The sequence below is a fragment of the Columba livia genome, chromosome 7 (genome assembly GCF_036013475.1).
Source record: "Columba livia isolate bColLiv1 breed racing homer chromosome 7, bColLiv1.pat.W.v2, whole genome shotgun sequence".
Lineage (NCBI taxonomy): Eukaryota > Metazoa > Chordata > Aves > Columbiformes > Columbidae > Columba > Columba livia.
In genome coordinates, this window is record NC_088608.1 from 12,736,905 (window position 1) to 12,759,358 (window position 22,454).

The window sequence follows — 22,454 nt, forward strand, 5'->3', positions numbered from 1 at the left end:
CACAAACTTAAAATCCCTGCCAGAGCAGTCTGAGAAATACAGATTTTATTAGATACTTAAGGAATCTGAAAATATTTTTGAACGTATAACCGACAGTCTTTTGAAATATATTTGTCTGTGACCTGGAAAAGATTGTTCTTGGGGTTTTATGATCTAATGTGGCTTGTGCTACAGACATCCACAATGATTTTAATAACCAGTTCATTACCAGTAGTCTAATTCTACTCACCAAAGACATCTTTAACAGGTATATAAGCTCTCAGAGGGCACTTCGATGACATAATACAAACAAGGAAGTACTACGTATGGAACAGCCGCAAGACTTGTATTTTTACTTCAGTTAAAATATAACCAAACAATAATCTCTTGTACATGGCTGTGTGAGAGTTTGAATCACATGCAGCAGCACAGACATAGTGGCACTACCATAAAGTTAAGTGGTTGTTAAAGGATTTAAGATATCGCCCTCAAAGATTGAAAAAGGTACTTCTAAATATGGGGATATTAATCTCTTCAATTCTAGTAATGATATTGTATTATGCTATGTTATATTTTATTATGCTCTTTGTAATGTTCTTTTTGTCATGGCCAAAGCAACTGGTGTGTATATGAAGTGTGGTTTTAAAGCACCAGTGATACTTTTGGAAGTTGGCTGAATTTCAGTGGTGGCAAAGTGTCAAGTGTGTGGCTAAAATTTCAGTAGATTTGTAGCTTTTTTTCTCTGATTTGTCTGTTCAGGTGAATTATGCAGTTTTCATTGGGTTGGTGAGACTGATATTGGCATAGTACTTTCAACTCTAGAACTTTTTAAAGAAATTTAAAAAATGAATGGTGTACAGAAAAGTGCCCCCAAAGAGTCACTGGGGTTGTGGAAGCCTCTCTGTACAGTAAGAGATGTAAGAAACTCCCTCTGTCCTTTTAACTTACGGTGGGGCAGGCTGACAGAACTGAGAGCAACACACCATTTTATTCTGGAAAGAGCAATGACATGAAGTACTTGCAGACAGCTGAACAGAGTTGCTGAAACTTACAGATAAAGCAGAATTTTTAAAGGGAAGTTGATGAACCAAATTACTATGGGTTGTGGTTGATTATCTGCCTCTTGGTAACTATTGAATGGGGTCTTTGCTGAGCAGTATATTTTAGTCATACCAAGGTACTACTTTAAGCAGTAAAAGCCATTTCAATAAATAGAAAGAGAAATGACAAGCAAGATAATTCGGAGAAGTTAAAGCCAAAAGGAACTATCAGGGTATTAATGGGTTTTTTTTTTTTTTTTCAACCATGTAATTTATGATGTACAATATAGCTTCCCCAGTGTTCAGTGTTGGGAAAAGACCCAAGCATGTACTGGGCCAGATGGTTGAAGTTTGATGCTTGATGTTTATTCCTTTCTGCTATGTGCAGCAGGTTTTACGCAGTTATATTCTTCATAATATCTGAGCATTTCTCTCTATGATGGTCCCTTCGATCCCTTCTGGGGAAGAAGGTGCATATGTGTATTCTGTTTTGCTGCTTTCCCCTCTTTTGGAGACGGGTGTGTGTGCAGTGAGGATGGGGATACGTGATGGAGAAACCCACCCTGAGCTTTCTGTGAGACATCAGCCCAGTGAAAATACTGGGCTGAATATTTGCTGAAAGCTGAGTTGTTGGGTAACAGTGCTACAGATGTACAGAATTTTGTACTCCACCTCTTGGCCAGCAAGCTCATTAGTCCTCCATTTGGTAAAAAATTCACATATGTGCTGGTAGGAAAAACTGGCAAGGGAAAACATTTTGCTTAATACTCATAACATGGAGTCTCCAGGACCACAATAAATACATCTCTTAAAATCCCCCAGTATTGTCTTATATAACCCTGGGCATCCCAGACCATGAACTTTCAAAGTAGGGTTTCCTTTTTGAAAAAACACATCAGCTTTCTACTTGGCACTTTGGGATTTGCATATGGTGCACCCATGGCTACAAGGATCTTTTGTTCTAAGCTGATTGAATCAGAAGTCAGTGAGGAGCATTAAAGTCAGCAAAATGTGCCAATGCTCTGCAGTACTAGGTCTCTCTTTGCACTGTGGCTGGCATTCCTCCTTGATGCTCTGCTCTCTGTGCCCAAGTTCCCACGACTGTTTCTGGTTCTTATCACGGGGTGGAAAACCTTCCTTCAACAAAAAGGTGCTTCCTTCATCTGTGTTTTTTGTTCCCAGATGACTTATTGATCTGGGTCTGATAGCCCTGAGCATTGTTTCCAAACAGCAGAAGCAGAAGCGACTTGGAAAAGCAATGGTGAAACCAGAATGATAATTATTGTTATGAAGCATTTTTGCAGTCCCAAACAGGCAGGGGTGACTGGGTGGCCCAGGCATGGCTGAGAGTCAGAAATGGTCTCGAGACTGAGAAGTCTGCTCATGTAAGGGTGAGTCAGGCATCTATGTGGTGCAGATGGGTTATTTGCAACAAATGTCGGTCTATAGAACTGTGTTTTCTTCAACATGAGAGAAACAGGGTGTTTCCTGAGCTCGTAGGTTGGAGCCTGCCTGAAAATGGTCCCAGCGAGACCATCTCCCTCCCTCACTCTGCCTTGTCTGTAAGCCTGCTTTTCAGTGGCCTCTACAGACATTCCTCTCCTGAAATATTTTAGAGGAACAAATGGTTAATTCTGGAAATGACCTGTTTCACTTCCAGATGCCTTCATGCAGGCTGTGGTCAGGATTTTTATTTATTTATTTATTTATTTATTTATTTAAATAATGAAGTAAGTTGGCAATGGAAGGTTTCCTTTGCAGGACATATCACTAAAGAGCCCATGTGCTGTGCTGGCCTTGTGCCTCCTGTTGGACCAGTAAAGGAAGTGTCATGAAGCATGTTATTCCCACAGATGGATCAGTTCACTAACCCATTTCTGAGTGGCAGCATTAGGTTTTCCAGTTCCTTGTCACTCTGTAGTGCCAGGTGGATACTGTCTGTGGCTGGGTGCCACCTCTGAAACCAAAATGACCCAGTGTCCAGCCAAATGGAATTTTGCCTCCAACAACTATGTGCAAGAAGTTGTCTTGCCAGCACACGCATGGGTTGCTCAGAAGGTGTTGCATTAGTGTCTCTTCCTAATGAGCTGTGGGATGTGGGAGTCATGCATTAGGCTAATCTTTCCAGGAATTTGACTTGAAAGTTTACTGCATTTCCAAGTATAGGACATGCCCATGCAGTCGAACAGCTGGGTGTCTGAACTTCTATTTGGCTATTTATTCTAGATATTTAGTGGTCCCCGTTCCTTCAGGGCTTTTCAAAGTCCAGTATAATGTCAGACGTGCCGAATGCTGTAAAAAGGACTCATCAATCTTGATGGATTTTTGTCTGGCACTTTTAAGTTAGCCCTGGAGACTCAGCTCTTTTATGAGCATACTGTGTGCTTTTAAACACATGTATAAAGACATTGAGGCATGAGGTTTACATTTGCTTTGCACTGAACCATGCCTGCAAGTGAACCATTTGTATAAAACACACAGTCACGTTATATTTTCTTACTTCACCATGATGGTAGGACGCCCACGCCCTGCTGAGGCTGCTTGTCACTAGCCCTGTGCCCCAAACTTCTGAAGCTTGGGGCTGAGACATGCTAATGGAGGGGACCAGCCTCCTGTTGTGGGAGGACAGCCCATCTCCTGCCGAGTCTTGCTGAAGCCGCTGTGGCAACCGGGCCCCATCTTCTCCTTGCCATCAGCCTATTTTTGCCATTCCTGCCCGTCAGTGTACCACAGCCATCAACATAGACATTCCAGTGGAAGTTGTGCAGCTGTCCCCACTTGATCATTAACTCGGACATTCTGGCTGTTAATTTTTTTTTTTTTATTTCTGTATTTTGTGAGGGGAGGTGCTTGTTGGATGGGGAGGGCTGAAACACAGACAGAGATCTAGTGCTTAGGTGTGCACCACAGGCTAATCCTTGCCTTCTGCTGCAATGGCAAGACACCCCAGGTACATGAATCTCAGCAGTGCAAGGCTAGCCAGAACTGAAAGCAGGGTTTCCAATGACCAAAGAAGCAAAACCGGTTGTTACTCTTAAGGAGTTCTGGCTTTGCTGTCTGAAGGTTCTGGCTCAGAGCTGCTCCATGCTTGGTACTGCATCTGGCAATGTGCTGGGTTGACATGAAGAGCTTTGCAACAGGCAAAGGCAACGGGAGTGACCCACAGCCAGAGCCAGGACTTGAGCATCTGCATGTGGAGAGTCAGGTTGTCACAGCAAGATCTAAATTCTCATTATGGTGTGAGGATCCCTGGAGAAACACCAGGCCTGGGCCAATGTGGGGAGGTGTATAGCCAGGGCTGGAGATGTGGATGGAGTTTTATCCCTCCAGCACGCAGGTTTGTGCTCTCGCACTGTGGCTCAGAGCCCTCACTCCTGGTTGGAGGTCGCTGGTGGGGAGACGACCCCTACTTCTGCCCTCATCCTCCACCTGTGGCTGCATCTTGCTAATCAGCCCAGACTTGTCTTGGTTTGGGTTGGTGTTGCAGCCAAACAGATTAATTCCAAAGACTTGCAGATTTGCAGCACTGAAATGAGATGGGTGGATCAGCAGAGTGGTAATCTGAGTCCCTGCTCCCTTTACATGGGGTCTAACATGTCCCTCCTAAGTCTTCTTCTGTGATACACTGTCTTTGCAGTGGGTGTTTCAAAACATCCACTTTCAATAGGTGGTGTGCCAACAACTAAACCAGACAGCTTTTCAGACTGCACTTTCAGCTCCAGTTTGCAGGGTCCTACAAAGTAGTGTGAGGATGGCTCCTTTCCCTGAATGAGAATATAGGAGCAGAGGTGACAGCTGTTCCTGGGGCAGAGTCAGGAGGGACAAGCTGCGTTCTCTTCTGCCCTATGCCCTTACCCCTGGGACCAGGAATGGTGTAGCAAGGTTAAAGCAATTTACATTGTACCCAAAATATACCGAGCAAAGAAAAATCCAGTCTAGAAACCAATTTCATGCTCCACACAGGAATATTTGGCTGTTTCTGCTGTTGGTTACAAACGTGCCATACCATGGCTTCCCAGTGAAATCACTGAGCCCAGCTGGGTGTAACTGAGGGTGGTGCTCATATTGTCTGGGCTAAATGTCAGCAAGGAACAGCAGCAGTCAAATGAGAAGGATTTCTAAGCATTTCCCTTCCCCTGGTCACAGACAGCCCTCATGCTTGGACAGCTGAGGCAAAAGGACAAGAGCAAAGTTATTCTAGATGGAAAGTACCTAAATGTTTTGTTCTTTGTGCATAGAAACAAACAGAAATGAGCTCTAGGTTTTGTAAACATCAACACCCAGTTTCCTGTGTATATAACCCAGCTGCTAGGAAAGCTTGATGAATTTTAACTCTGCTTTGGGTTTAGGGGATAAACAGGATCAGCCCATAGGGTTTCTGTCCATGCTTCTGAAGATATTCAGGCAGGTTTTGGGCATTACCTGTGCCCGGCTGACCCACAGCTCTGCCAGGAATGGGCTCCATCACTCCACCAGACTCAAGAATTCATGGGCACTCCTTGGCCACTTTGGTGCAAAGTTGGCTTTCTTGGTTGGGAACAGATATCTGTCTCCTCTGATGACCACCAGCCTACCACTATCTGTTGAGTTACTGTTTTCTTCTGCCTTGGCAGCAGATGTGATTCTGCCCTCCTTCACGTTGGGCAAAGTCAGTTGGGTTAGCTCAGAGCCATCACTAAAACCAAGCATGTGATAACAGTGCTCTTTGGCAGATAGACAGTAATGTGCACTCTGAAGTGTCAGCTGCTCTCTGAAGGGACTGTCTGTTTAATCTGGTGGAATGAGGTGCCCTGAGGTGGCTGGTCTTGCACTGGTGCAGCCTGGGGATGGCCCATGTGCCTCAGGTAAACTCTGGAAGCCCAAACTCTGACCCAGGGAGCGAAGACAGGCAGATGGACAGTAAATGTCCATGGGTGCTCCTGCTAGACCCAACAGGGATGTTTACTCTTGGACTTGAGAGGAAACCTGCATGCAGGTTAGTGACTTTTTACTTAACTCCTTAATCAGCTTGCAGTTAATGAGAAAATGTCATTCAAACACAGGTTTTGAATCTAATAATTCATGATATCTCATAAATCTGAACTCTCACCTGTGGAAAAGAGGGGCTTAGTGCAGTCATCATGTCCATTGTGTCTGTCTTCCTGCAGGTGTGGGTGGACTCTATGCAACAAAACAGCTTGTATTGGGTGTGCAAGGCTTCTCAGCTACCATATACACCAGTGACTAGCATAGATTTGAGAAAAGTCCATCGTTCTAAGCCTTCCCAAAGACTGTGACCCAGATGTGAAGCCACAGACCTTCCTTTCTTCTGATACAAATTTGTCAAGTTCACGTATAAGCCACTGACTCTCCAGCAGAGCTGTAGAGAGCTCTGACCCGTGCTCTGGGGGTAGCTACTGTTGGACGAATGATGTAGGAGCAGGTCTCCAAGCAGTTAAAGACTGGCATATTTACATTGAATGTTTTGCTAATGTTGGTCTTCTAAGAAACTAGTTGTAAACCTTGCTGCAGGGCTGCTTCTGCAACTGTATGCCAGACAGCAACTGAAGCCTTGTGTCCAGGACAGAGGTTATGAACTGCTGTCTAGGAAACTCTTCTGCACCAGGCAAAAGCTTGGCTTTCTGCATTTACTGTCCTGATTTACCATGAAACGTGTTCTGAGATACTGTTCTGAGCTAGATATGATTTAAACTGTATTCCTTCTTACTATTCTTTTCATGATGCTCAGTTAAGACTTGCTTTCTGAATTCTTGCCTGCAAATTTGGAACGGGGATCAATATATTTATGTCAGTAGGGAAGGGAGGGATTTCTATTTTGGTCTTAACCTGTCCTATCAATGATCATAGACACAATTACGTTTTTTAAAAAGTATGTGAAACTGGACTTGGTTTATGTTCTATTTACATAGGATTGAACTCTTCTGGTGTATATGTATTTATTTAAGTATATGAGTAGTGGGAAAGGAAAGGGACAACTTGTGCAGTCTTCAGTGGACTACATTATTCTAGGCATATAACTTGCACATGTAGAGAAAACTGCAAAGCCACAATTCCCAGGCTACAAGATGATGTTGGTGAGATTCCTTAATCTTGCAGTTGTCATATCTATTGGGAGCCTGGTTGTGATGAACCTACAGTAAAGCCAGGCTCCTTGCAGGACAACACTGTCCACAGTGAATGCATTACTTTGAGCTCTTCTGCAGGTCTCTCCTGCTCCCTTCTGGTGAAGTCCTGAAATCTGAATCAGGGAAGATTTTGTCCACATCTCAGTTTGATATTAGGATTGCTCTCAGAAGCTCTGTGGTCAATGCGATCCTTGATATGTGTGAGTGTAGGAAATGGAGGATGGAGGTGAGTGTGCTTCATCAGCAAGTAAGTAGAATGATTCATGGGTTCCATTTCTCCTTCATTTTCAGGGGGGAACCCATAAAGCTTCATGGTACCCAGTATCTTCCAGAGACTTTTGAGGTCCTCAGAAAATACATGCTAAATAGTCACAGTCATTGCAGTGCTCTAACACCTTATTAATTTCTTCCTCTCCCCAACTTGAGGCTTGCTTTCCATGACACTTCCTTTGCCTCATTACTGTATGCCTGATGTTTAAATTCAGAGACTTCCCTGCTAACCTGACAGCCCAGACCTCACAGTACAGGCACAGAAATGTCCTGGTTTTGAACAGTGTAGCTGAATTTGGTGAAGAGATAGATTATGTCTCACAAGAATCAAGAACTTTTGAAGCAACAAAGTACTGCCCATGGCACCTCAGCACCTGGCTGCTTGTCTGCAAGTCAGTGTGCTTATTCTTGACCAAAATTAAATATACTGTGGCATTAAATGAGAGAGCATTTTTAACTATGAATTAATTGTATTTGCAGGTGAATCTCCTACCTTAACCTGTTTTACACACTTTTCAGCTTCTCTGAATAGTTGAAAGAAACCACAGGTTGGAGACTTGTGCAGGATTATTATCCCCTTTGATGGATAGGAAACCAGGACACAGAGACACAGCACTAAACTCATATAGGGTCCTATATGGAGCCAAGGCCACATAGGGAGCTCCAGGTCCTCTCTAGAGTTATGATCCTGTGACCCAGCCATGGCAATCCTCTAATTGTTTGGGAAAGAGGGTTGTCCAACGTTCAGATTCTGAGTCTCTCCATTATGTGGCAATTGACACTGTCCCCATGGGTGGCTGGACCTGGGGGGGTGGCTGGTTGAGCAAGCTGTAGGTGCTACCACTGGTGCACCTTGCAGTGCTGCTCTGGTGTGGGGATACACTGAGCTAATCCTACACATCTGGCTCTGGCTGCTGTTCCCCAGGTGGAAAAAAAACAGCTTTATTTGTAATGGAAGTTCTAACCTGCACAACTGACAACCCTAAACAAAAGACAGTGAAAAAGAAGCCCACTGTTTGTTACCTCACGGTTTTTTAGAACCCCATAATGTTTCAGCTAAACATACACCTTTTAGAGGGTATGACTCATTGAGATTTGACAACAGCAGGTAAATTAGCAGCTTGCAATACAGGAAACCTTGTTGCAAGGTTGGGATCTGAGATAGGTGTTTTGCAAGAACCTGCCTGTGTATGGACCAGCAATAGTTAGATATGTTCACATCCAGTGGAGCTGTGCTGACAGATGTTCCTGTTTAAAAAGCAAGATGGTAAAAAAGCCTTTTGTTTGGATGGGTTATATCAGTCAGGCTAAACAGTCCCAGCCAGAGGGCTTTTTTGTAAGCTGTCTGCACTTTTTTCTTCATGCTGATATAGTTAGATCAGGTAAATTTTTAGAATAGACTAGTATCATCTTATTTTCCTGCAGACACTCATGTCTCCAGACATCCATGGCAAGGAATATAAATGGGTTATTCATAATCATTGACTATCTACAGTTAAACTTTGCTGAGAATTAAGATACAAACCTGCTGTTTTTTTACCATCTTCCTGGCTACTGAGTGGCTACTGCTCAGCTTACGTGCCTCTTTATTTTTTTCTGCTACATATGTACAACCTATGTCAACATTTTTATTATGTTCAAAGCGCTGCCCTCCCGCCCCCTTTTCTCATCTTTCTCTTCCTTTTCAGCCTCCTGCTATCTTTCCTTTTCTCACCTAACCTCCTACAGACTACTGCTGCTAAAGGCATGGAAGTTGGATCATCACTAGGAAGATCTACTGATGTATGATGTTGGTGTTGCACACATTTGTATTTTTGTATTTTTGTTCCTTTATTGTTTCTCTATCTACCTATACCATGTGTGAGGGTCTCAGACTTTGTCTTTCAGATCTTGTTTGCCTTTTTTTTTTTTTTTTCTCTCCCTTCATTACCTAGTCCTCTGCCTGCTACTCACCTGTGTCCTATCAAACACTTAAAGCATTCTCAGTGTCCTCCAGCTGTGCTCATGCACTTATAAGGAGCCTGTGTCCAGCAGAGATAATTGGCAGGCCTTCAATGGAGACTGTAGGAAATAAAGCACAAAACAGGTTATTTTCCCTTCAAGGTCTATGTCTGTAATGACTACTTATGTAAAGAACCACTACTAGACTAACAACAGCAAAGGGGATGTACTGAAGAAGTCCATTCATAGGTACTGGTTAACATACCTATAGATTATCACACTGCAAACTGAGGTTGAATTATGTATCTCTGCTTGTGTCCTTGCCTAGTTCCTCCTTCATTTGCTCTTCATCTTTATAGACTGCAAACGCTCTGAGGCACAGAATTCACACTTTTGTGCAACACCTAGCAATCTTGATGAGGTACCTATGACACAGGTATTTAATAATGGTGTTATTATTACATAAAAATGAGTGTGTTCCTTATGACACTGGGGCTTCTTTTATCCACAGCTCCATGGTAATTTCACATTGAAAACCTCACTGGAAGTTGAAGAAACTGGAACATCTTGGGCTTGGCATTTGATGCCAAGAATCTGGAAAACCTTGGAGGCTCTATTGAGGGTAAGTTAAGAAATAAACTATGTTTTTGAATTTCTGGGCTTCATGTTGTGCAGCTGGGTTCTTGTGAAGCCTGGCTCTCTTATCTCATGTGGGATACCTCAAGCCTTAAGAATTCATCTAAAGTAGCACTGCAGTGTGGGCTCTCTTGTGGTATAGATCCATAGGCTTCCATGGTCAAGACTGGAAGTTGTCAGCTTTAAGATTTGTTTTTCACCCATACTAGAACTGCTAAGATGTGGGCAACTCTAATTCTAAGTACTCTTCCCCACTCTCTTTGTTTAATTTTTTCCTGGTCTTCATACTTTCTCCCTCTAGCTAAGAGGTAACGAGTGGAGATACAGGAGGTTTGGTCTGACCCAGAGAGGTTGAGCAGCAGAGCTGCTTAAGCATACAGCCATTAATGATCTCTTGAGGTTAATAAGTCCTGGTCCTTGGGGATCCTGAGTCTTGCTGAAGGTTTGGGCAGGCATGTCTTACTGCAAGGACTCATTGCATCCAGCCAGGGCTTGCAACCAGCTGTCTTCTCCATGCATTGTAATATGCTGTGTTTTAGTCTTGAGAAAGAACAAGAAGGGGGTTAGCATATGAGCCTTTTTCCATGTTGTTTAGATTCTGATGCGTCCTATCCAAGATTTTAATAGAAAGCTTTCTTCTCTATTCCTATGGGTCAGATACTCAGCTGGTGTAGACGCAAATACCATTGCTGCTGTGTTCCTTGACGCAAGATTCAGGCTTAGCTCATGGTGTTGTTGTGTCTGGGAATATTATTATCCTTTAGAGATATTTACCCCCTCTCTTCTTCTGTCTCCTCAGGAATTCTTTCTCCTCTGCAAACATACTTCTCTAACTGGAACATATGGGAAAAGTATTTTCTTCCATTCCTTCACCACTAAAATATTGTCAGATCAATTTGGCTAAAATTAAAACCTTTTGGGTTGAATCTTAGCCTAGAAAACTTCATTTCCCAAAGGAATCCTTAAAGAAAGTTGTGAGCAATTTCCGAAAAAGATGGAGTTGGTTTGGAAAACAGAGCTGGGGCAGAAACAAATTGGAAAAGCCCTTTGATTTTTGGTAGCAGTCACACCCATGTGTTATAGTGTGCAAATCTCACTTTGATTGTCACAAGAGAAGTAATGGTGGATGTTGATTTCTGTGGTTCTATATAGTCAGTGTGGTAACCAATTCTAGTGCCATTGCATGTCCTTCTCCAGCTTATTTTTCATCTCTGTGGATCTTTGTGCTTCTACTTTTGGCTGGAAATGCAAATGACTAAGTATTTGGTACCAGACCTTGCAGACTTAAGAAGGACAAATAACTTGGACAGGCTTTCCAAGTTTTGAATTGTTTAACCCAACCCTTTGAGATTACATAAAAAGCTGGCATTTTGGTGGATGAAATGCTGAAGGGCACACCGTTAAAAGAGAAAGCGGACTAATTTCTTGCAGCAAAACTTAGCTGGTTTTGTCCTAATTAACTGAATACTGTCCTGATAATTGTCCTTTCAACTTGGGAATAATTTTCTTCTTTAATTTTCTTGAGTATTGAATTGATTCAGGGTAACCTCTACAATTGGACTTGTACCAGTTACAGTAGTGGGTGAATCACTGGTAATTTGATGACTTCAATGTGGGAAAGAGCTAGCATGTGCTTGCAGCCAGGTGAAGAACATTATCTGATTTGGGGTGGATGATTAGGACTTTTTGTCCAGAGTGATTCATCCAAGGAGAGAACCCATCCAAAGAATGAGAGTTGTTCACATTAAATGAACTTTCAAGCTCTGTAGCCTATTTGACATCTGTTATACACACATTTCTAGCACTTTGTATCGAGGAAATAGGACTGGCACCTTTCATGAATTGTATGTGTCACAATAGCATTAGTTTCTTAGTACGGGTGTCATTGTTTCATGTACTCGCACAGGTAAAGTCTTATTTCTTATGTACCTTCAAAGGCTTCACAGCAAACCCATAGTAATTATGATTAGAGCCTAGATGATCTTTTGAGGTCCCTTCCAATCCCTGACATTCAGTGATTCTGTGAATTGCTTGGAGTGTATCCATCAGGGACTTATGTAAAGAGCATTGCTTGGAGCTGAAACAAATACTTTGACTGTCTTCATCACAAGTGGAATTGCTATCTAAATATCTAAATGATAGCTTCTGTTATTTAAACATCACACTTTACCTTTTGCAGATGTCCTTTCTCCTTTAGCACTTAGAGCATGTTATCTTGTATGATGGTCCAGTTTTTGCCAGCATGTACTGTAGCACATCCCATGGTGTTAGGTATGATATCATCAGAAAACAAGAAAAAAAAAAATTTTTTTGGTAAATCTTACTTGTTCTTTAAATGCCATTGTTCCACAATACACATTTCTTGAGGGCTAGTTTTAAAGAGAATGAGACAGCTCTGCAGGGCATATTTACCCTCTTAGCACCTATCTCCAGCTTCTCACTCGGTATGTCACTCGGAATATTGATGAAAATGTCGCTACCACAGGTGCTGGATACTCTGAGTCACCTCTTTGCTGATAAAGAACCATTATCCTCAGATTGAATATCAGTATTTTGAAAACACAACTTCTATAGATTAGCTGGGGAAGATTTTAATTGCCTGTGGACTGGAAGAGAGAAGAATGTAGACAGAACAGGACCAGGAGTCTGACGTCCATCTCTCAAATCTGAGAACTGGCCTGTTGGATGGCTTTGGGCTGTCTGCTTGGCATTGTGTGCCTTGAGGCCATCCTCATCTGTTATGCAAACAGCCAGTGACTCACGCTGAGGTATCATCCAGACCATGCATTTTCTCATCCATCCAGCCACACACAGCAGCTTATGGTGCCTCCGGGCAAAGCCAGCTGGGCTTTCCACAGCTGGAAAGGCAAGCAAGTGGGAGCCTATGCTGCTCAAACCTGGTCTTTCAAACCAGGACAAGCATGACCTCCCTTCCTCAGCTTTTCCCATCTGTCAATCAGGAACTCTGATACTGACCTCCTTTATTAGATATTTTGACATATACTGAAGGATATTTTTTCCTTCTATCAGGAATCCCAGCCATGCAGAAAAATCACTTTGGTTCTTTTTCTGGGCTGAGAGCAAATAAAATGCAGGGTGTTTCAAAAAGATAGGCCCAGTTCGAAACCACTACTGCCTTGAAACTGGGTCCTGTATGTAGGAACGAGATAAGGACTCAGCAAAACAAGTCGATTCAATGTGAATCATGCTAAAGCCATTTATTACAGAAACAAGTCTCCTTATATACGTAACTATATTCTAATCACACGTCCACGCTCCAAGCATGGATTCGCTAAATGAGTATCGTGGGCTGTCCATGCGCTGGAGTCTCACTGATGATACATCCGATGATTCACGCCAGGACCCCGTTGATTGAGGAACACCCCTCTCTCTCACAGCAGATTCTGTTCTCAGCTTCTCTAAGAGGCCTTGAGATTCCTTTGAGCCTGACTAATTCAGCAACAAATCTTTATCTATCAAAACCCCTCCACACCTGTATTCTCAGGAAGAAAAGAACAATCTCCGTATATCCAAAAACTTGCAATCTTAGTAGGAGGTAGATGTTATGGATAGGTAGATGTTTTGGAATGAACATAGGGTAGCTGTTGTAGACAAGGTGATATACCTCAGAAGTGTGTGTCCATAATCTTCCTGCCCTAGTGTCATCCAAAACCATGGCCAAGTTGTGTATACAAAGACTTACATAGTCATGCAAATTTAGAGATCTACTCTACATTAAGATAAAAAAGTGATTTTTTTTTTTTTTTCTGCTATAACCTTAGTGCTTCTTGCATATTTATGTTTTCACTCACATTTGTTTTCTTAATGCCCACTAATACTGAATTTCTGCAACACACATTACAAATAAAACAGTGCTCTTAACTTTGGGGTAAACATGCTATGGAGCAACACGAAAGTGTTTCTGAGGACACGGACTTGAACAGAAGCTGGATGCTGACAGGTTTGATGTGAGTTAAACTGGAAGAAGTGACCATAATCAAGAATGGGAATGTTTCAAGCCAGGGCATGAACTGCTGCTGGACCTGCTGATGCTCAGAAAGAGAGGGGACAGAATTAGACTGTCAGTAATCTGGATTAAGTCAGAGTTGTCTCTTACTTGAGAATTGAGGAACAGTTCCTACTAAGGGTAATTGAAAGTGAATGTTGTCCTGAAATGTCTATTGAGTTGAAACTTGGTTGCTCTCAGATCAAAACCTGCCTGGAATCAGTCCATGAACTTGAGCACCTCATGGAGGTGGGAAGAGGCAGCTGTGTGTGCAGAGCACTTGCTGGATTTGCAGTACATGTGCAAAGGTGGGTCAAAAGCAAACTGCTGCCATTGTCCCCACCTTTGATTAATGCAAAATGCCATGTGCAAGTGGTGGATTTGTTGCCTGCTTAAGCTGGCAGGTGGGCACAGAAGGTGCAGCAGGCTTGTTCCTCAGCTCAGTGTGCACAGCACCTGGGTGGCATTATGCTTTCAAGGGAAATCCGAACTGAACTTTCTGCAAGTGAGAACTTATCTTGGTGCAGGAATCCCACGTATGGGAACATGAGACCTGCTGCCTGGATTTTCCTGCACGCCCCATTGAAGATAGATGGATTCACCACAATGGAGGGATAAGCCATCTGCATGTAGACTCAAAGGGATATTTAGTTCCATGTTTGGCTCAACAGGTCTGGAAATAAGTGGTTAATTTGGATTAGGTGTCACAATGATATTTAGATTCCTAGATAGGAATTTGGGTGTTCTGATAAGAATTAGGACCTTGAAGAGTTGAATCTGCGATGCAACTGTGTCTTGAAAATGGGAGCTTTCTTCACCTCCTTAAGCAATTTGATAGGACCAACTGTATCAAGAATTTAAATACATTGAAGGAAGGAGGTAACACAGTGGAAGGTTTCTCGTGGCTCAAGAAAACGTATCCAAGCAGTCTTTCTCTCCCTCCCACACTATCTTTCCTTTATGTACCCAGATGGCCACGTAGTAAGTGCACTGTAAAAGACTGAGCCACAGCCTCCCTTTGCTAATCTCAGCAAGGTCTGGCTTGCTTGCTCTGTTTGCTCTGGATTTCTTCAGGCACAGCCAGCATGCATAGCTCTGCTTCTGACCACTGCTGTGATCTGAAGTCATGTGGGATGTTTCACTTGCTGAGCCACCTCCAAATCCCAAACTTCAAACAATGCTCTGACTGGAAATCTCATCATTCGAACATGGGTTGTGCTAGTTGAGAGCACATATAGAACAAGGAGGCTATTGCTAAGCACGATGCAGTCCCAAGGAATGCACTGAAGTTGGTTAGATAAATGGCTGATGTAACAACCTCACCAGTTAACACCAGTCGAGGGCTTGGGTCTCTGTGTTTTGAGGAAAATACACTCAGCTTAGAATGTGGAGCCTTCCCTTGGCAATTTAGTGTTTTCCTGGCTTTTTACAGGTTTTCCTCTAACACCAGATACTTTTTGTAACACCCTGTGGGGTGCTGAAACATGACTTTCCTGTCCTCAGGTTTCACTGGAGCGACTGATTCTCCTCAGCGCCCCCAGCACAGCAAAGTCACCTGTATTGTTCACACAGGCGCAAAACCAGGAGGGATGGGGTAGTCTGGGGATTCTCAGCACCCATCACTGGCCTGTGAGCTGTGGATGTTGCATCCTCAGAAGCACTCCAATATGGCCAGCAGTGAATGATTTGCCAGCTGGGGACAGAGCAGTGCCCAGCAATGGACAGGCTCTGCTCCCCACTTGTTTGTTCAGGTTGAGGGGGCTGTTTAGATTGACAGATGTTGTCTACTACTACTCTGCATTTGTGATGTGCCTGCTGCAGGGCTTATTATGAGGTGGTTATTTTGGAGACACTGTTTAGTGGACAGAAATTAGACATCAGGATTTCCTGAGCTGGAGTTCACATTCACAGGCATAAAACAGCAAGTAAGCTTGTAAGATTGGCTTCAATGAACAGGTCAGTGCCAACAGAGCCAGCTCTGGAGAGATGATAACAGGTCCCCACAGACAATGTTACACTCTGCTCCTTATGGGGAACATAGGGGAAAAAAGGCATTTTTCTACCCTACATTAACACAATATTTATGCTGTGTCTGAAGCCAACCTCCTCTTGTCCCTCTGCTCAACTTTTAAATAAATTAACTGATGTATTCCTGAGAACTTAGAAAACATAAGAGCTTTTGTACTACATGTGACTGGTTGAGTCAATGGAAGGTCTTTCCTCTTCAAAGGTGTGTGGGAATGAGATCAGACTGTGCTGTGCGGTGTTTTTGGAAGTAACCGAGCTAGCCTAGAGTTAGCCTTGGAACAGCATCTTGCAAAGATATCAGCTCAGGTGCCTGGAGTGGCATGAGAAGCATGGTTAATTACATGGGGTTTAATTAAGAATGTTCTGTCTGTGTGACATGTTAATTAGTGATACGTGGTGTTTCCAGACTTGGAAAGGTTACTGCTCTGATGACGACAGTTCCTGCATAAGTTTGGCATATCATGAGAGCTATACACAGTTGTGACAGCTGAGGGAGATCTCCCGTGTATTTGGGCTGCAGAGCTGGAATTTGCCAAGACCTGGAGTTCCTTAGCTGAAATGAAGGGGAAAAAGGGAAACTTGCACCTTTCAGCTCCAATTATTGCAACATTCTTTGAACTTCATAATAAATTCAATGAAAACTCTCATTCTCAGGTGACCTGCTGCTTCACTGGACTTTTAGATCAGGCATTTGAGTCAAGGAAGGTTCCTGCTGTCTTTATGGGTTTTGTTTAAACCTCAGGTCCTCTGAAAGCAGCAGGCTTATGCTGAACCATTGATTGCTGAACATGGTATTTACATCTGCTCACATCCACAGAAAGTTGCACATGCCTGCACTCAGCCAGAGAAAGACCTGAAAATCCCCATTCCGCTCAAAGGACAGAGAGAGGTTTACCTTCCATTCCTCTGCCAAGAATTCTTAGTCAAATCCTATGGAAAATAGTCTTGTGTGAGTAGTAAATCTCAGATGCTTCTGCATGTTTATTCTCTATTTCCATCTCATTGGCCTGAGTTCATTTTTTACCTTTGATTAGAGCAGCTTTGTAGTGCTGTAATGGAGGCAGGCTGGATGCAGTCATTTTTTTTTTTTTTTTTTAATTTTTCCTAGCTATGTTGTTTTTTTTAAAAGCCATCTAACAAAAGAGCAGGGCAGATGGTGATAGAAAGATTGGCCTTGCTTAGCAGTGCAAATAAGTGGTCCCTCCTTCCTCCCCCTCCTCTGAAAGGTTAGACTGGAACCAACTGACCTGGTTCTGCCTGAGCCAGCTCTGGAGAGATGATAACAGCCAAGGGTAAAAACAAATGAAATACCTGCATGGTTGTAGTTTGCAATAAAGCCCTTCAACTGTTTGTGTCAAATCAAGACCAGCCCATCCCTCATCTGACCGAAGGAATTTATTATATTTTATGCCGTATTTGCTCTTTGATCTCTGATCTTCAGGGTATCAGCTAAATTTCTAGTCCTCATTCACCTTTAGGTGGGCTCCTGAAATGCGACCTGAATTGAATTCAGTGCAATAACTAGACAGTAGCTACCATAGAGTGATGCCTTAAATTCCTGCAGTTTGCATTCTGGGATATGTACTGGAGGCCCAGATCTGCCTCTAAGGTACCTCCTTCCTTCCTCCAGGTGTGAAAAATTTAAGTTATTCCCTGCTCGAACATAGTGATATTGGTCAAATGGGGGATCAGCCAACATACAGAGGCAGTGCCACTTGTCCGCACTGCAGCTGGGCTGCCCTGCCTGCTACCTGTCCTACCAGCTGATGTGTACAGGCTCTTCATAAACAGCAGTAAGATCTCTGTAACACCTTCAGGAATGAGGTATTTTCCTGTTCTGTGACTGCATCTGTATGGAGAAATAACTTTGCACTGTAAGTCAATCATGTCTTTCAGTGGTTGTCAAACAGATTTTTGGGAACAATATGGTATTAAACTTCACACCAATTAAAAGTCAAGAAAACAAAAGTGTATTCCAATTTGTTGGATGGCTCTGAAGCATGGACTTGCTATTAACACATATTTGATGCTTTCAGAAGATATCTCACTGATCCAATCTGTGCATTGAACTGCACCTCAGATGGTAGGGCAGAATTTATAAGATATTTTGGAGCGTGCCAGCATCCCAGGCCTGGCAGCTATGATTGGTGCTGCTTTGGGGGCCTCCAAATGCAGAGAATAGGACAGGGCCACCAATACTTCCTTGGTGACCTAAAAGATGTGAAATTGATAACACCAAATGAGAACTGCTGCTAACAAGCAGTTCATGCTAGTCCCAGACAGCTCAAGTTGGAACATCTTAGTTCGCAGTGTGATGCTGAGCTGTGAAAAGAGGCAGCATGAAAATACGAAAATTCTGCCAGTCAGTAGCCACTGTGGAAGAAATGTCATTTACAAACAGAGCCTCATTTGCAAGTCATGATGTTGTCACTTCAGTGCAGACATTTTTATTAGGGTAGTAAGGTCTCCTTGTAGACTGGACCACTCTATCTCAGCTGATGAGCTAAAAAGAAATCTTAGGAGTTATCACCCAACTAATTGTTTACAACAGCATTTCTATATATCTCTCTTAACCTCCTGGAGGGGAATGTACCTATTGGTTAGCAAGAAGTTTCAGCTGTCCTTCTGAATGCAAATTAAAGGCAGGACCTTTGACATGATGAAGGCGAGTGCCCCAATGTCATCCTTTTCTTCCACCTGCATTTCCCTGCTGGACTCCATATATTTCCCCTTGTGATAATGCGGTGTCTGGGAGGGGGTCGGCCAGACATATTCATTCTTTACGTAACTTGCTGGTCTCTGGCTCTAATTTGCTTGTATGTGTCAATATGACTTCCAGATGTTGCGACAGACAGAGTAAACTGCATTTCTTAGCCAGCTCATTCTGTAGGCAGACAAGACAAGATGGAGAGGGTTTTTGCAATAAGATTTTTTTAGTGTTGACAGAGGAATCCTGTGGGCTCTAGAAATGTGTAGAAATCTCATGCCTAGTAATTTTTCTGAACCAGGTGGAGGGTGGTTGGTAAAGGAAATATGCACAGGTTCTTCTTTTAGTTCAGTCACTTCTGCTGCTTTGTGTACAGGTATTTTTTTCCTTGGTAGATGATATAAGCTTTGCATATGGCACTTTTGAAAAGGAGACTCTTTTGCTAGCCAGGCATGTACAGGAAATACATAGCTTTCTGGGGTTTATTAAAAACACTGTTTTTAATAACTTTTCTAGTGTGACTGATGGGAAGGAAAAACTCTATAGTCACACAGCAGAGGATTCCAAACTGTCTGCGTTTGGAGAAATAGGAGATTTATGTAGTAGTTAACATGGAGCTGTTTCAGCAACTGTTGTGAAAAACAGTGATGAACTGTAGTCAAGATTCAGAAGCCATCAACCAAGTCTGCCCTAGTACTCAAGGGATGGCCATCAAATAATGTAAAAAGCAGTGAAAGAAAGGAGAAAACCCTCCTGATGCAGAAGTTCACAGCTGGGGAAAAAAGATTCCCAGACTCCTGCATGGCTATGGAGACAGATGCTGCAGAAGACCCTTAGAACTTGGGTCTTATCCTTAGAGGAACTGTGGTATTTCGGTGACACAGAATTTTAAATTCAATTTCACATGGCCTGAGACTGAAGATAATGTTGTGGGATAATCTTAGGGAGAAGAATAAATTCACATATATAAGTGGCCAGTTTATCCTCTGATGTAAGTGATCATAGGTCCATTATGTCAATGGTAATGGATATATTCCAGTGCAGTGACCCCTGGCACATAAGATTTAGAAATGTAAAAAGTCCGCTTTTTGACTCTAGAATGGCACCCATGTAACTCAACTGGCTGTATTTGGCTCTGCTGACATTAACCACATTAAGTAGTTTGTATTTCATCTGTAAACAGCTTTTGATCCTCCATCAGTTCCTTTCCCATACATGGATTTTATTCATGCACACTTCACATCATTGAAACAATGATGCAAACAACAATTGGAAGAAGCACAGAAACTGGGGTTTGAGTAAAGCCCAAATGCTGCAACCATTTTACTTACACCCATCTCTTTTGGGGAGACTAATCTGCACCAAAAAAGTAGAATTATCCAAACGACTTCATGTAAATATTTGAGCTCACATAGAAAGAGAATGTGTGTTTTTAATATTGGAAGAGCTATAAGACATATGTGCCAGATTCTCAGCTGCAGTAACTAAGCATATCTACACTGATTTACACCAGCTGAAGATCTGCCCATATGTTCAGAGAAGGTTGGATGGAGAAATCTTCCAGTTACATGTAATTGAGATTGACAGTTACATCCCAAGCTCAATAGTTCTTCAGAGGTGCAGAAGTATCTTGTAAACCATTCAGATATAAATGTCAAATCCCCATTATTTTCTGTGGATCCCAGGAAGCAGAAAGGATTGTAGACTCATTCTGCAATGATGTGGATGAAGGCCACACAAATGCTGTAAACCTACTGAGATACCTATATCCAACTCTGAAAACAGGATCTGAGAAGGATCCATTGGCAGGTGTTCAGCCACAGAGTTTTTCTGTAGGCGGTCATTTGTGTTGTGCCATGCTAAGTGCCGGAAAGTAATATGCAGGAGGGGAAGGAAGGCAGAGCAAGGTCAGACTGGAGACTGTCTGACTTGTCTAACTGGGCTGAAGGAAGGGAAGGGCAGGGCAGAACTATCACCACAGGGAAAAGGAGAGAGAAACATGCTATGCTTGGTCGTATCCACCAAGGAACCTCCCCTCGGCTCTGCGGCAAAACCTCCTCAGCCTTGCTGAATGGGAAATCGCTTGCAACCCTGGGAAAGACAAAGGGCAAATGGAAAGAGTTAGCACATACCATGGCTGCTCTGTGGAAATGTTTACTTAGAAAAGCTTGAGATTGTGCTAAGATACCAAGGTGACAGGATTGTGAGATGAGATAAAAGAAGCAGCCTCAACCCTCACAACTTCAGGAATTTCATGTCCCATCATTAACTATGGCAGAACAAGGACAGCACATGCCCCTTGCTGGAAGGCATCTTGCAGATGTACAACATCTGCTTACCCCGCTTTTATCCAGGTCACTTCCATTGTAGTGGGTACTGTGCTTATCTCTGGACATTTAGGAAATGTCACTCGTGGTGACTTTCCTCTTTAACAAGATGAGACTCACAACAGCAGGTGACCCTGTGCTTAAGCTCTCACTTGTCTGATGCCCTCTGTGCATTTCAGGATGAATAACACATTCTGGGACCTGTGTGGAGCAACAGGGCTTTCCCTGCTTGTAGAGAATAGGCAAGGGGGTGTCACAATCTGTAATGTTGTAACTCAGATGCCTGAGAAGCTTTTGGGAGTCCCAGAAGCCCTGGCAGAATGAAAACATGCAGTGCTTTGAGATGAGGGCATACAGATTCTTGCAAGCTTCAGCTTGCTGATTCAGCTTCTTTTGGGGCAAAATTTGGGCTGCCCAGTACCACATCTGGTGGGAGAAAGCATCTAATGAATACAATAGAAATCTTCATGTTTTTATCCTATTTAGCTGGTATTTCCAGGGACAATAGTTGACCTCAACAGTTTCCAGAGACTTCTGCACACGGTGAATCATAAGGTTATGCTTAGAGATGGTGCAGCTGATTTTATGTGGTGCACCCAATAACCACGTTGCCTGCTGGAGGACTTCTCCTTGGCTTGTAGGCTTCACCTCTTGACCTCGTTTTCAAGCAGGAGTTAAACTATAACTAAATTGCTTTGCAGGTTGGTACAAACGGAGCCTGAGGCACTCTCTGCATTTTCTTCAACTAAAACAGACCGTAGAAGCACTTTGGACAGTGGACCAAATCTCAGAGAGACGTGACGCGGCCAGAAAAACAGCTCTGCTGGCTGGACCTATATGCTTTGACTGTGGGTCTCATGGACTAAAAATAAGGAATACAGGTTATTTCTGACTGTGCTCTGTAGGAACTGGGGTGACCCTCCAGAATGTTTCATGTTGCACAGTCTTTACTTCAAGAGTGGTCAGGAACTAGTTTGTGCTTCCACGTATCCACAGCACTGATCCCAGTGAGGACACTGCCTGTGATGGAAGACTATTAGATTCTAGCACAACAGATAGAGTAAAACATGAATATTTGCATTAAGGTGCTGTGTAAAGGGCCTGATGAGAGCAGTTGAGGATGTGGAAGAAAGAAAAGTACAAAGAAAGAGGGAGAGTGACTTCCAAGTGCATTGTGTAGCTCTGGTTTCTCTGTTACTCTCCCACAAATCTGGCCAATCTCCTGTTTTTGTTGCCTCTTTGCAAGACAGACTTAATTACAAAAAAAAAACAAACAAAAGGCTTTCTTCCACCCTGACTTATGATTTTTTTTTCAGGTGGAAAGAAGTTGTAGTAATGTGACAATATAAGTTTACACTGCTCAAAGTACATTTCTTCCTCTTATAATGTGGTGTG

The 22,454-nt window shown here is 42.9% G+C and overlaps 1 long non-coding RNA gene across 2 annotated transcripts in view; it reads left to right on the forward strand.

Moving 5' to 3' along the window:
- The first annotated feature begins 380 nt into the window (after positions 1–380).
- LOC110366119 (uncharacterized) overlaps positions 381–22,454 on the forward strand; it is a 52,533-nt gene continuing 30,459 nt past the window's right edge. For both annotated transcript variants that reach the window (XR_010474001.1, XR_010474002.1), the window contains exons 1-2: positions 381–483; positions 9,867–9,977. This is a non-coding gene — a long non-coding RNA (uncharacterized LOC110366119). The remainder of the gene's footprint in view (positions 484–9,866; positions 9,978–22,454) is intronic.